We start from the raw sequence: 14,773 nt of genomic DNA on the forward strand, positions 1-14,773 counted from the left end.
TTATCATCTATTTAGAGCACTGGTGGGCAATAATCAGCCACAGTTTTGCTATTTGGCCATGTTAAAACTGTGGCACGGCATGCTGGGATATGTAGTTCATCAGCAGCTGGAGGGCCACTTTTTGCCCAACCCTGATTCTAATCTTCTCCTCTTTGCAGTTGTCCTTTCTATTACTGTAATGACTTGAAAAATCAAATAGTGGCCCATATAAATAAACGTATACATACCAACAGTAAATAAAGGGGGGCATGCATGCTAAATGAGAATTAAGTATCATTTTAATATGTTGGTCATGTCTCGCAACAGAGACCCCAGGATCCTACCCCATCACTTACCTTTGTGGGCACCGACCCGCAGTGTCTCGCGGGTCCCACGATGTGCAACGGTCTCTTCTCCCTCTGGTGTGGGTACCGCTGCTGTCCTCTCTCTGACGGGTACCGCTGTCCTCTCACTTCCACGCCGCCTCCTGCTGACTGCTCCGGCTCCAATACTCACATGCTGGAAATACTGCCCTCCGGTCCATGGGTGTGGCCATCTTGGTTTTGCCCATGTGACTTCACTACTACCAATGAGGATATTTCTCCTTCTTTCTCAGCCAATTAGCGTCATGTGGATCCTATAAAGGATTCCCTGTTGCACTCACAAATTGGCAGTGCAACAAGTCCCTAATGCTGGCCATACATGGTAAGATTTTCTGTCCAACCATCCAACTAGTTGGAATGAAAATCTGGTAAGGTATGAGAGAAAATGACAATCAGCAATTTGCTCCCAAATGCAGGAAAATGGACAAAAACTGTTGTTTGAACAAATTGTTTAGAGCAAACATTTAACAAACTTATCTGAACGACCATTTTAATCTATTTTATGGCATTTAGGAGCAAATTGCTGATCATCATTTACTCCCATACGTTACCAGATTTTCATTCCAACCAACCAACTAGTTGGATGGTTGGACAGAAAATCTTACCGTGTATGGCCAGCATTAGTCTGACTAAGTGAGCCTCTTCACTGAGCTCCGTGAGTATTAACTACCATCCATCAAATACTTCTCCAAACGGCTTCCCAGCCACTCCAAGCATTCCGTACTGCCACCATTCTCCAAACGGCTTCCCAGCCGCTCTAAGCAGTCCGTACTGCCACCATTCCCCAAACTGCCTCCCAGCCACACCAAGTAGCTCCCGTGCTATTACCATTCATCTTATGGCTTCCCAGCTGCACCAAGTAGCTCCCGTGCTACCACCATTCACCTTGCGGCTTCCCAGCCACACCAAGTAGCTCCCGTGCTACCACCATTCACCTTACAGCTTCCCAGCTGCACCAAGTAGCTCCCGTGCTAACACTATTCACCTTATGGCATCCCAGCCACACCAAGTAGCTCCTGTGCTACCACCATTCACCTTACGGCTTCTAAGCTGCACCAAGCAGCTTCCATGTTGCCACCAGCTTTCAGCCATGGGGGCACTGTTAATGGGGGCATACTACTGGGGACACTGCTAATGGGGGCACACTACTAATGGGGGCACTGCTAATGGGGGTACTGCTAATGGGGACATACTACTGGGGGCACTCATAAGGGGGCACTGCTAATGGGGGCACTACTAATGGGGCACTACTAATGGGGGCCTACTACTGGGGGCACTACTAATGGGGGCACTGCTAATGGGGCATGCTACTGGTGCACTACTACTCTGGCTCTACTACTGGGGGCACTGCTAATGGGGCATACTACTGGGGACTCTGCTAATGGGGGCACTACTACTGGGGCACTGATAATGGGGGCACTGCTACTGGGGCACTAATGGGGGCACTGCTAATGGGGGCATACTACTGGGGGCACTGCTAATGGGGGCATACTACTGGGGGGCATACTATTGGGGCACTACTACTGGGGGCACTGCAAATGGGAGCATACTACTGGGGCACTACCACTGGGGGCATTACTACAGGGGGCATAACTTTTGGGGGCACTACTACAAGATGCATTACTACTGGGGGAATTACTACTGGGGGCATTGCATAGTGGCCCCTACTACTAAGGGAACTGCATAGGGGCATCACTGCTGGGGGCATTGTGTAAGGGACACCACTGCTGGGGGTATTGTGTAAGGGACACTATTGCTGTGAGCATTGTATAAGTGGCACTACTACTGTGGGCATTGTATAAGGGGCATTACTACTATGGGCTTTGTGTATATGGGGCAATACTGTGGGCATTGTGTAAAAGGGGCACTACTGTGGGCATTGTGTAAAAGGGGCACTATTGTGTGTTGTAACATAAATAAGAGACACTACTTTATGATGTAATGTGAATCAGGGCACTATGGAGCTCATTCAGTGCCGCTTGCGAGCGCACAGCGAATGCAAGCGGCTCAATGTGTGTGAGCTGTGCATGCGCCGAGTCCGGCGTGCGCATGTGGGAGCCCTGCTGAGCGACTGAAGGTCAGTTGCTATGGGGCTCGCAACAAGACGGGGTGGCTGTCGATGTTTATTGACAGCTTGCCCCATTTTGTGGGTGGGTAGGGGGAGTGGCCGGACAAACGCAGGTGTTCCCTTAGGAACGCCTGGCGTTTGTAGGAGGGGTTACTGACATCACTACTGATGTCAGTAGTGGACTTCCTGCTCTATTAGTGCAGGAAGCCTACTTGAGCTTGTGGCAGCTAGACCCTACCACAGGGTCTCGTCGCAAGCCCGTTGGTCGCGAATCACGACTGTCTCCAGCCCGCTCGCACAAGTTGTGGGTGGTCACCCACAGCTTTGCGAGCAGCCGGAGACCAAAAAAAATAAAATAAATAACACGTCCACATGCCCTGTGAGCGGCCGCCAGCAGCGACCGGCTCTTAATTAGAGCTACTGGCGTGTGCTCGCTCTGAATGTGGGCATTTTTTTTTTTCTCCTGCAGCTCGCTAAGCTGTGGGAGATCACCCACAGCTTCTACGAGCGGCCAGGAGACCGTCGCGATAACCGCGACCATTGGGCTTGTGATGAGACCCTGGGGTAGGTCTGGTAGGTCCTGTGTTTGTCCGACCCCCCCCTACTCGCCCACAAAATGGGGCGAGCTGTCAATCAACATCGACAGCCGCCCATCTTGTAGCGAGCCCCATAACGACTGAACTTCAGTTGCTCAGCGGGCTCATGCATGCGCACGCCGGACGCGGCGCATGAGCAGGGCTTTAACATCGAACCGCTTACGAGCGCTGTGCGCTCGCGAGAGGCTCTGAATCAGGCCCTATGTGCAATGTAATGTGAATAAGATTGTGCACTGTGACTCCTTGGGCTGTAGCCCACTTTGTAAACAAGTACTGTGATTCTGCTGGCCGTACCCCACTGGGTGGGTGGGAGAGCCCAAGGACAATACCATCTTGCACTACCTTTCATTTCTGCCACTGCTGTGTGCAATGCTTCATAGATGTGGTTTAAACTGTGGTGTCTGTGTCGCTGCTCTGTCACTTAGTAACCAGTCAGCTCACTGCAACCTTTGGCCAAAAATTGTGAAAACAATATTATAAGCTGTGAGGTGGTCTAAATTAGGGGAGTGCAGCGGCCACTTTTCGTGTTTTGTGTTTTGGTTTTGGATCTTTCTTCGTGTTTTGGATCTGGATTGGTTTTGCCAAAACCATCCTTCCGTGTTTTGGGTTCTGGGTTTTGTGTTTTGGATCTATATTTTTTGGGAAAAAAGCATAAAAACAGCTAAAATCACAGAATTTGTGGGTTTTTCTGTTCCTATGCTATTATTAACATCAATAACATTAATTTCCACTCATTGCCAGTCTATTCTGAACACCTCACACCTCACAATAGTGTTTTCATGTCCAAAAGGTTGCACCCAGGTAGCTGGATGACTATGCTAAGCGACACGAGTGGGCGGCACAAACACGTGACCCATCTAGGAGTGACACTGCAGTGGCAGACAGGATGGCAGTTAGAAAAACTAGGCCCCAAACTGTACATAATGCAAAGAAAAAAAAGAAGTGCAAGATGGAATTGTCCTTGGGCCCTCCCACCCACCCTTATGTTGTATAAACAGGACATGCACACTTTAACAAATCAATCATTTCAGCGCCAGGGTCTGCCACACAACTGTGGCTGAAATGATTGGTTCGTTTGGGCCCCCACAAAACAAGCTGGCAATTAATGTGTCCCTGCACAAACTGGCTCTACGGAGGCAAGATGTCATCCTCATCCTCCTCATCCACCGATTCCTCACCCTCTTCAGTGTGTACATCCTCATCCTCACAAAGTATTAACTCGTCCCCACTTGAATCCACCACCACAGGTCCCTCTGTACCTTCTGGAGGCTGGTCTCCCTGGAAGAGCTGATAATTCATTTTGATGAACATCATCTTCTCCACATTCTGTGGAAGCAACCTCCTACGCCTTTCGCTGACAAGGTTCCCGGCTGCACTAAACACTCTTTCGGAGTACACACTGGAGGGGGGGCAACTCAGGTAAAATAGAGCCAGCTTGTACAGGGGCCTCCAAATTGCCTCTTTTTCCTGCCAGTACAGGTATGGACTGTCTGACATGCCTACTTGGATGCTGTCACCGATGTAATCCTCCACTATTCTGTCAATGGTGACAGTATCATATGCAGTGACAGTAGACATGTCAGAAATTGTTGCCAGGTCCTTCAGTCCGGACCAGATGTCCAAACTTGGTCCTGCCTGCCCTGCATCACCGCCAGCGGGTTGCTTAGGATACCTAAGTTTTTTCCTGGCAGCCCCAGTTGCGGGAGAAAATGAAGAAGGAGCCGTTGACGTGTCACGTTCCGCTTCAGCTGACAGTGTGTTCACCAGCAGGTCTTTGCACCTCTGCAGGCTTGTGTCGGCCGGAAAGAGAGACACCACATAGGCTTTAAACCTAGGATCAAGCACGGTGGCCAAAATGTAGTGGTCTGATTTCAACAGATTGACCACCCTGGAATCCTGGCAAAGCGAATGAAGGGCTTCATCCACAAGTCCCACATGCCGAGCGGAATCGCTCTGTCTTAGCTCCTCCTTCACTTTCTCCAGCTGCTTCTGCAAAAGCCTGATGAGGGGAATGACCTGACTCAAGCTGGCTGTGTCTGAACTGACTTCACGTGTGGCAAGTTCGAAGGGCTGGAGAACCTTGCACAACACGGAAATCATTCTCCACAGCGCTTGAGTCAGGTGCATACCCCCTCCTTTGCCTATGTCATAGGTGGATGTATAGGCTTGTATGGCCTTTTGCTGCTCCTCCATCCTCTGAAGCATATAGAGGGTTGAGTTCCACCGCGTCACAACCTCTTGCTTCAGGTGATGGCGGGGCAGGTTCAAGAGTGTTTGCTGGCGCTCCAGTCTTCGGCACGCAGTCGCTGAATGGCGAAAGTGGCCAGAAATTTTTCGGGCCACCCAAAGCGTCTCCTGCACGCCCCTGTCGCTTTTCAGAAAATTCTGCACCACCAAGTTTATTGTGTGAGCAAAACATGGGACGTGCTGGAATTTGCCCAGATGTAATGCCCGCACAATATTGGTGGCGTTGTCAGATATCACAAATCCCCAGGAGAGTCTAAGTGGGGTAAGCCACTGGGCGATGATTTCCCTCAGTTTCTCTAAGAGGTTGTCGGCGGTGTGTCTCTTACTGAAACCGGTGATACACAGCGTAGCCTGCCTTGTAACGAGCTGGCGTTTCTGAGATGCTGCTACTGGTGACGCTGCTGCTGTTGCTGCGTAAGGTGATGCATCTACCCAGTGGGCTGTCACAGTCATATAGTCCTTAGTCTGCCCTGTTCCACTTGTCCACATGTCCGTGGTTAAGTGGACATTGTGTACAACGGCATTTTTCAGGACACTGAGGACACTTTTTCTGACGTTTCTGTACAGTCTCGGTATCGCCTGCCTAGTGAAGTGGAATCTAGACGGGATTTGGAACCGGGGACACACTACCTCCATCAATTGTCTAAATCCCACTGCACTAATGGCGGATACCGGACGCACGTCTAACACCAACATAGCAGTCAAGGCCTCAGTTATACGTTTTGCTTCAGGATGACTGCTGTCGTACTTCATCCTCCTCGCTAAGGACTGTTGGAGGGTCAATTGTTTAGTAAAAGTAGTGGTGTTCCTACTTCCTCTCTGGGATGATGAACGACTCCCAGCAGCAGCAACAGCAGCGGCAGCAGGAGGCGTAGCAATGCAGGATCCTCCAGAGGAATCCCGGATAGGAGAGTCAGTCATGCCAGTGACATGGCCTGCAGGACTACTTCCGATCCTGACTAAGGAGGAAATTGACGAGGAGGGAGTTGATGGTGTGGTTTGCAGGCGCTTGGATACAACAGGACAACGGGATTTAGGTGTCCCTGGACTGCTTACGGTCTTAGCCAAAGTTTCTGAACTTGACAGTAACTTTTTATGAATGCGCTGCAGGTGCCGTATAAGGGAGGATGTTCCTAGGTGGTTGACGTCCCTACCCCTACTTATTTCACCTTTACATATGGTACATATGGCAAGACAGTTGTTGTCCGGATTTGGATAGAAATATTGCCAGACCAAAGAGGTGGAATGTTTGGTCTTCTGCCCAGGCATGACCGTGATGGGCTTTTTCATCCCACGGACAACAACTGTCTCCCCCGGAGCCTGATTTAAACAAACCACATCACCATCAGAATCCTCCTCGCCAACTTCCTCCTCAGCGCCAGCTACACCAGTATCCTCATCCTGTTGTACTTCAACAGTGACATCTTCAATTTGCATATCAGCAAGTGGACTGTGGGTGCTCCTTTCAGCACTTGCAGGGGGCGTGCAAATGGTGGAAAGAGCCACCTCTTCCCGTCCAGTGCTGGGAAGGTCAGGCATCGCAACCACCACCACACTTGGACTCTCCTTGGGGATTTGTGATATCTTCTTAGAAAGCACAGTTCTTCGCTGTGCTTTTGCCAGCTTAACTCTTTTGATTTTTTTAGTGGGAGGAGGGCTTCCATCGTCATGTGAAGCTGAACCACTAGTCATGAACATACTAGGGATCGACCTTAGCCGTTCCTTGCCACTCCGTGTCGTAAATGGCATATTGGCAAGTTTACGTTTCTCTTCAGCTGATTTAAATGTCTTTTTCAAGGTCATTTTCCTGAACTTTGCCATTTGGGATTGTATGTGCCCTCTACTATGACATTGGGCATCGGCCTTGGCAGACGACGTTGATGGCATGTTATCGTCTATGTCATGACTAGTGGCAGCAGCTTCAGCACTAGGAGGAAGTGGTTCTTGATCTTTCTCTATTTTATTTTTATCGGAGAAAGTTTGGTCCTCCATTTATGTTATATCGATTTGATATATACGTGCGGCTAAACACAGAAAATTATTTTTTTTTTGGTTTGGACTGGAGTGTACTTTGGGGGTTACAGCACCCTTTAACGGTCAAGCCAGCCGGCCCTTATGACACAGGCGCACTCTTGGCACTACTTTGTTGATGCACGTGCGGCTACTGCGCACACGATTCACAAACACAGAAAATAATTTTTTTTTTGGTTTGGACTGGAGTGTACTTTGGGGGTTACAGCACCCTTTAATTGTCAAGCCAGCCGGCCCTTTACTTATGACACAGGCGCACGCTTGGCACTACTTTGTTGATGCACGTGAGGCTACTGCGCACACAATTCACAAACACAGAAAATAATTTTTTTTTTGGTTTGGACTGGAGTGTACTTTCGGGGGTTACAGCACCCTTAACGGTCAAGCCAGCCGGCCCTTTACTTATGACACAGGCGCACGCTTGGCACTACTTTGTTGATGCACGTGCGGCTACTGCGCACACAATTCACAAACACAGAAAATAATTTTTTTTTTGGTTTGGACTGGAGTGTACTCTCGGGGGTTACAGCACCCTTAACGGTCAAGCCAGCCGGCCCTTTACTTATGACACAGGCGCACGCTTGGCACTACTTTGTTGATGCACGTGCGGCTACTGCGCACACAATTCACAAACACAGAAAATAATTTTTTTTTGGTTTGGACTGGAGTGTACTTTCGGGGGTTACAGCACCCTTTAACGGTCAAGCCAGCCGGCCCTTTACTTATGACACAGGCGCACGCTTGGCACTACTTTGTTGATGCACGTGCGGCTACTGCGCACACAATTCACAAATACAGAAAATAATTTTTTTTTTGGTTTGGACTGGAGTGTACTTTGGGGGTTACAGCACCCTTTAACGGTCAAGCCAGCCGGCCCTTTACTTATGACACAGGCGCACGCTTGGCACTACTTTGTTGATGCACGTGCGGCTACTGCGCACACAATTCACAAACACAGAAAATAATTTTTTTTTTGGTTTGGACTGTACTTTCGGGGGTTACAGCACCCTTAACGGTCAAGCCAGCCGGCCCTTTACTTATGACACAGGCGCACGCTTGGCACTACTTTGTTGATGCACGTGCGGCTACTGCGCACACAATTCACAAACACAGAAAATAATTTTTTTTTTGGTTTGGACTGGAGTGTACTTTCGGGGGTTACAGCACCCTTTAACGGTGAAGCCAGCCGGCCCTTTACTTATGACACAGGCGCACGCTTGGCACTACTTTGTTGATGCACGTGCGGCTACTGCGCACACAATTCACAAACACAGAAAATAATTTTTTTTTGGTTTGGACTGGAGTGTACTTTCGGGGGTTACAGCACCCTTTAACGGTCAAGCCAGCCGGCCCTTTACTTATGACACAGGCGCACGCTTGGCACTACTTTGTTGATGCACGTGCGGCTACTGCGCACACAATTCACAAACACAGAAAATATATTATTTTTTTAGCACTTGGGGGGAGCACCCCTGATGGACAGAGCACCCCCTGGACAACACTACAGCACTCCTTTAGGACTGGGACACTGCACAGGACTTTGGAGTGGACACAGCCCCTATGGAGAACTGACTGCACAACACAGTCCAGCCAGCCCCTATGGACTTTGAAGTAGTGGACACAGCCCCTATTAACAACAGCAGCACAGCACAACACAGCCAGCCCCTATGGACTTTGAAGTAGTGGACAACAGCAGCACTACACTACACTACACTACACTACACTACACAGCCCTAACTCCCACCCTCCCTCTTCACTGTCCACAGCCGAGTGAGAAAATGGCGCCGACGCGGGTACCTTATATAGGATCCAAAACCCGCGAGACTCGGAAGGCGGGATGATGACGTTTTGCCTCGATTTCAGATCCGAGTCAGGCGGGAAAAGTCGAGCCTGACTCGGATCGGACTCGGATCGGGGGGGCTCGGGGGGGTTCGGATTTCAGAAATCCGAACCCGCTCACCCCTAATACATATATATATATATATATAAATACATACACACACACACATATATATATATATATATACACGGATGCACAGCCAGAGACCTAAGCTTTCCCCTTTACATAACCGCAGCACTCCATGGACTTCAATGAGATGACCACACCACAATGTATAATATTACCAACATTAAGCCTTGTGCTGTGGTTAGTTCCTTGAAGTACACGGACTGCTGCCACTCTTCTGCATTTGAGATATATATATTATAGATATGTATATACATCTATAAAATATATATATACACATGACACAGCTGCTCAGCCCCCCTCTCTGCCCACAGTGCCTACCTGCCTGAGCAGGTTACACTTACCTTTTGATGCAGCTAATGCTTTTGCTCCTAACTCCTGGGCGCTGCAGCGGCGGGTGGCGGGTAGAGGGCGGCGGGCGGTGGCTTATCTGGAAGCAGAGCCATGAGGTCACTCACAGCTCTGCTCCGCAAAGGCCCATGGGTGGAGTGGCCGCAGCTGGGCATGCGCAGCATGCCCTCCCATGGCCATCGTCTCCCGCTGTAGCCAATAGCCAGAATGAGCTTCTATGCAGAGGCTCATTCTGACCTGGCTCACAGGCAGTCAGCGTGTCACCTGACCGGCTGACTGCTGTACTACCCGATCGGAGCTGAGCTCCGATCGCGGCAGCAACGGGAGGGGAGGGGGAGATAGCGGCGCAAAGGGGGGGGCAGCATCACAGAGGGGGCGGGGGCAGTGTCAGAGCCCTGGAATGCCCCAAGGCTTTCCAGTCGCCCCTAGGCATTTGGTTAGACTGCCTATGCCTAGGGCCGGCTCTGGCTGCCACTTGATATTTTGTGGGCACGTAGCATTCAATTCCCAGTGTGCCATTCATACCCTGTTCCAACACTGGTCATGCCACTCAAGTTGATGACCCAATGGCTGGTCGAAGCTTTTCAGTGGGTCCTTTATGCCTCGGTCCGACACTGTTTGGGATGTAAACAGACACCACCTATATAAATGAAATCAAATGCTGATTTAATATATGTTATCACAATGGGGACAAAAATACATATTTAAAGGCTGCACCTAAGAATGATGAGTGGATAAACAAACAAGTCAATTGCTGTGCTTATGTCTGGCACCCAATGCCATCCAACCCCCTCAGATAAGATCACACTTGGAGAATAGGCAAATATTTGCAGAGCTTATCAGCTAGACTGTTGTGCTGAGTACACATCGGCTGACATATCAATTCAATTGAACAGCGGATATACTGTGTGTGCGTCGGCCCGGTGTGTACAGACGCTATGTCTGTGAACAACGTCGTTCACAGATATATCGCGTCGGCTGTGCAGCACAGCCAATGGTAAGCATATCTGCATATTGTGGCGTGTGTACCGGCGGTGAGCCGCCCGCCCTTACACTTTCTCATAGGCAGACGGTGACTGACAGCACAACTGGACGGGCAAACATAAATGTCCGCCCAGTTGTGATGTCAGCCATGACATATTGGGCCAATGATTGGTAAGTGTGTATGCACTTACCAATCATCATATAGGATGACGGTTCGGCCGAATGTGTACCCATCTTAAATGGACAGAAAAATACAATAGTAATTAAATTGTTATTAAACAGCGTTTGGTCATGAGACAAAATGTTATAAGTTTATCACAATGGTCTTATGTATACTATTATCATATCTTCTGTCAGCAATTTTCCAAGTTATTTTGTGACTTTAAATACTGGACCCTAGAACCTAATAATATCAGCAAGGACATCTACTAAGTCAACAACTCCTCCAGTTCAATAGTCCACCTTATGTTCAGTTATGTTGGTAATATGCACTGTGCCTGATTCAGCAGTGCTCCTAAGTGCACTACTGAGTGCAGATTCACGATTATCGGGAATCTGCATGTGTACAGGACTCATTCTGCACATGGTCAGAAGGGGTCCTGCGTGATCGTACGCAGGCCTCCGTATGTTTCTGCCTGATTGACAGGTAGAGGTGTTTACTGGGAGATGCTGGAGCGTGGTCGGCCTGCTTTCCCAGAATTAGGGGTGTGTCGCCCACATTCTCCGGGAATAGAAAGACCAGGACCTGCTGCATTTGCATTTTTAGCAAGGATGGAATTGCAAAGCGGCTTGTGTGCGGCTTTACAATTACGTCCTCTACTGTATCACCCCTTGTGTGTGTGTATATACTGTGTGTATATATATATATATATCTATATATATATATATATATATATATATACACATGTACATGTACACACACAAAAGAAGATTAATCTTAAACTGGGTACATAGTAGACGATCACCATACGATGTGATGTTCGTCCAGATTTCCCTTGGACTCCCGGACAAACGATATTTAGTGTATACACACTGTGCAATCTAACAAACAAAATATCATGCGCCGTTCGGGACTTCCAAATTGCTAGATCATTAACGATATATATTGTTTGCTTTCTAAACAACTGACAACCATCTTAAAGATTTCTGGGCAAATTTAAATAGGGGCCTGTACATTCCATAGGGTATAAAAATCAGGCACCATTTGGTTGCTGATTAATGCTGCTGCTGCAAATGTCTGTCCAACGATCCAGCCACAAAATGGAGGAGGGGATGTTGCAGAGAGCGCCTTTCAGATGACATCCATATCGGCCAGGTCAGACACATGTCGTTTGTCGTTCCGTAGAACGAACACCCTGCACGAGTTACTGTAAATACTTGACGAGATTGTCAGATTGAGCCGCATTTAAGGATGACCTGAAGATGCGAGGGACGACTTCACGGGAGCGCACATAGTGAGTACACACTTGACAATTTGAAGGATTTTTCGATCCAATCCATCGGAATCGGGCAAATCGTGCAAAATATAGTTAAGTGTGTACCCAGCTTTAGACACTTATGATCCAGCCCCTTCAGTTGACACAGTTGAAAACCCTCACTGTAAAAAGGAAGTAATTTCTAATAATCAAAAAAAGAGCAGCACCTAGTGCAATAAATTCATAAGTAAACACCAATGTGGCATAAAAACACATAGGGTGGGATGTACTAAACAGAAAATACAAACCAAAAAGACAAAACCTTCAGTTTTCAGAGTTTTGGCCGCATTTCCCATATATATACCAAATTCCGGAATGCATTACTTTCTGGAGCTTGGACTCGGTGTACAATGCCAATTATAGATGGCGTGGTCCAATCGAACACTATAGGCTTCTTTTTGCATTGTGCCTTGAGAAGGATACAATCGGATCACTCCCAGTGTCCCCCCTGGGTCACAAACCAAGAAGTCCTTTGCAATTCTGTGCAAATCATTGCAATTCTAGGTACATACCAGACTCCCTTCCCCTTCAAATGACTTTTTTTGCCCTTTGGCTCCCTTACCTGTGACCAGCTGCTCCAGTGTTAATATGGTTTTTGTTTTAGTCAGTCAGCCATTGCTATGTGTGGGACTGCATCCAGTTGCTTCAGGCATCATCACCATTAAATCTTTGCCTGATATTGGGAGTTTGGCAAAAACAAGGTACGTGGGTGGAACTACCATGTGACCAGGCTTTGTTTAAACTTGCCCTCAGGTGTTACAAGGTTGTAGACCCTGGCTCTAAATGTACAATCTTGACAACCTTGGTCACTGTTAGATTTAATTAGACAGCTTGATAGAAAATAATGGATAGGAATTGCTAAGGGATATAGGCCCTCATTCAGAGCCGCTCGTTAGCGGCAGTACGCTCGTTCCGAGCGATGTTTGCACATCTGCGCATGCGTACGGTTTTTAGTACGCATGCGCGAACCAGTCAGTGCGGCCAAAAATCGTGTGTACGCTATATAGCGAGTGCCTGCTATTTTGAGTGACAGAATGAGGCGTATGTGGGTGGTAACAGGGGAAGGTGCTTGAAAACGGGGAGTGGAGATCCGAACGCAGGCGTGCTTAAAGGTCAAAACGGGCGTATTATGGGTGTGCATAATTAATACAGCAGCGTCATTGACCACGTCACTGGGTTATTTTATAGCCAGAACTGCTCGCAAATTTGTGGTAGCAAACACCAACCACAAGAATAGCGAGCAGTTCATACGCTGGTCGATGTACTCGATTAATCTAATAAATAGCGGACATGACGTATGGTGCGAGCGGCCAGGGGGCGTTTTTAACAAATAAACGAGCGTATGTTTTGCTCGCTCGTTCAGACTTAGAGGTGTGAACAGACTGCAATGTGCGAACGGATCATTTGAATAGCCAACCCTTGTTTTTGAACGAACGACCGCAAATAGCGAACGGCTCTGAATGAGGGCCATAGTCACCATCCAGGCGCAGACAATGCCGACGGACAACATCCTGGTGCTGGAATCCTGACAGCAATCAGAATCCTGGCTCCAGGATCCCGACGGCTGAGGTCCTGAGGGTGCGTATTAGGGTTAGGTGCTAGGGAGAGGGTTAGAGTTAGGCTGTGGGACGGGAGGGTTAGGATTAGGCTTCCGGTATTCTCACCGCCGGCATTATCAGCGCCGGGATTGCATACTCAACACATTGCTACTAGGGGTGAGCGGGTTCGGATTTCTGAAATCCGAACCCCCCCGAGCCCCACCCGATCCGAGACAGATCCGAGTCAGGCTCGACTTTTCCCGCCTCGATACTTTTCGTATCTGAAATCGAGGCAAAACGTCATCATCCCGCCTTCCGAGTCTCGCGGGTTTTGGATCCTATATAAGGTACCCACGTCGGCGCCATTTTCTCACTCGGCTGTGGACAGTGAAGAGGGAGGGTGGGAGTTAGGGCTGGCTGGGCTGTGTAGTGTAGTGTAGTGTAGTGCAGAGTAGTGTTGTGCTGTGCTGTGCTGCGCTGTGCTGCTGTTGTCCACTACTTCAAAGTCCATAGGGGCTGGCTGTGTTGTGCTGTGCTGCTGTTGTTAATAGGGGCTGTGTCCACTACTTCAAAGTCCATAGGGGCTGGCTGGACTGTGTTGTGCAGTCAGTTCTCCATAGGGGCTATGTCCACTCCAAAGTCCTGTGCAGTGTCTCAGTCCTAAAGGGGTGCTGTATTGTTGTCCAGGGGGTGCTCTGTCCATCAGGGGTGCTCCCCACAAGTGCTAAAAAAATAATATTTTTTGTGTGTTTGTGAATTGTGTGCGCAGTAGCCGCACGTGCATCAACAAAGTAGTGCCAAGCGTGCGCCTGTAACATAAGTAAAGGGCCGGCTGGCTTGACCGTTAAAGGGTGCTGTAACCCCCAAAGTACACTCCAAACCAAAAAAATATATATTTTCTGTGTTTGTGAATTGTGTGCGCAGTAGCCGCACGTGCATCAACAAAGTAGTGCAAAGCGTGCGCCTGTGTCATAAGTAAAGGGCCGGCTGGCTTGACCGTTAAAGGGTGCTGTAACCCCCAAAGTACACTCCAGTCCAAACAAAAAAAAAATTATTTTCTGTGTTTGTGAATTGTGTGTGCAGTAGCCGCACGTGCATCAACAAAGTAGTGCCAAGCGTGCGCCTGTGTCATAAGTAAAGGGCCGGCTGGCTTCA

Source organism: Taudactylus pleione, unplaced genomic scaffold, assembly GCF_031769625.1.
Source record: "Taudactylus pleione unplaced genomic scaffold, aTauple2 ptg000051l, whole genome shotgun sequence".
NCBI lineage: Eukaryota > Metazoa > Chordata > Amphibia > Anura > Myobatrachidae > Taudactylus > Taudactylus pleione.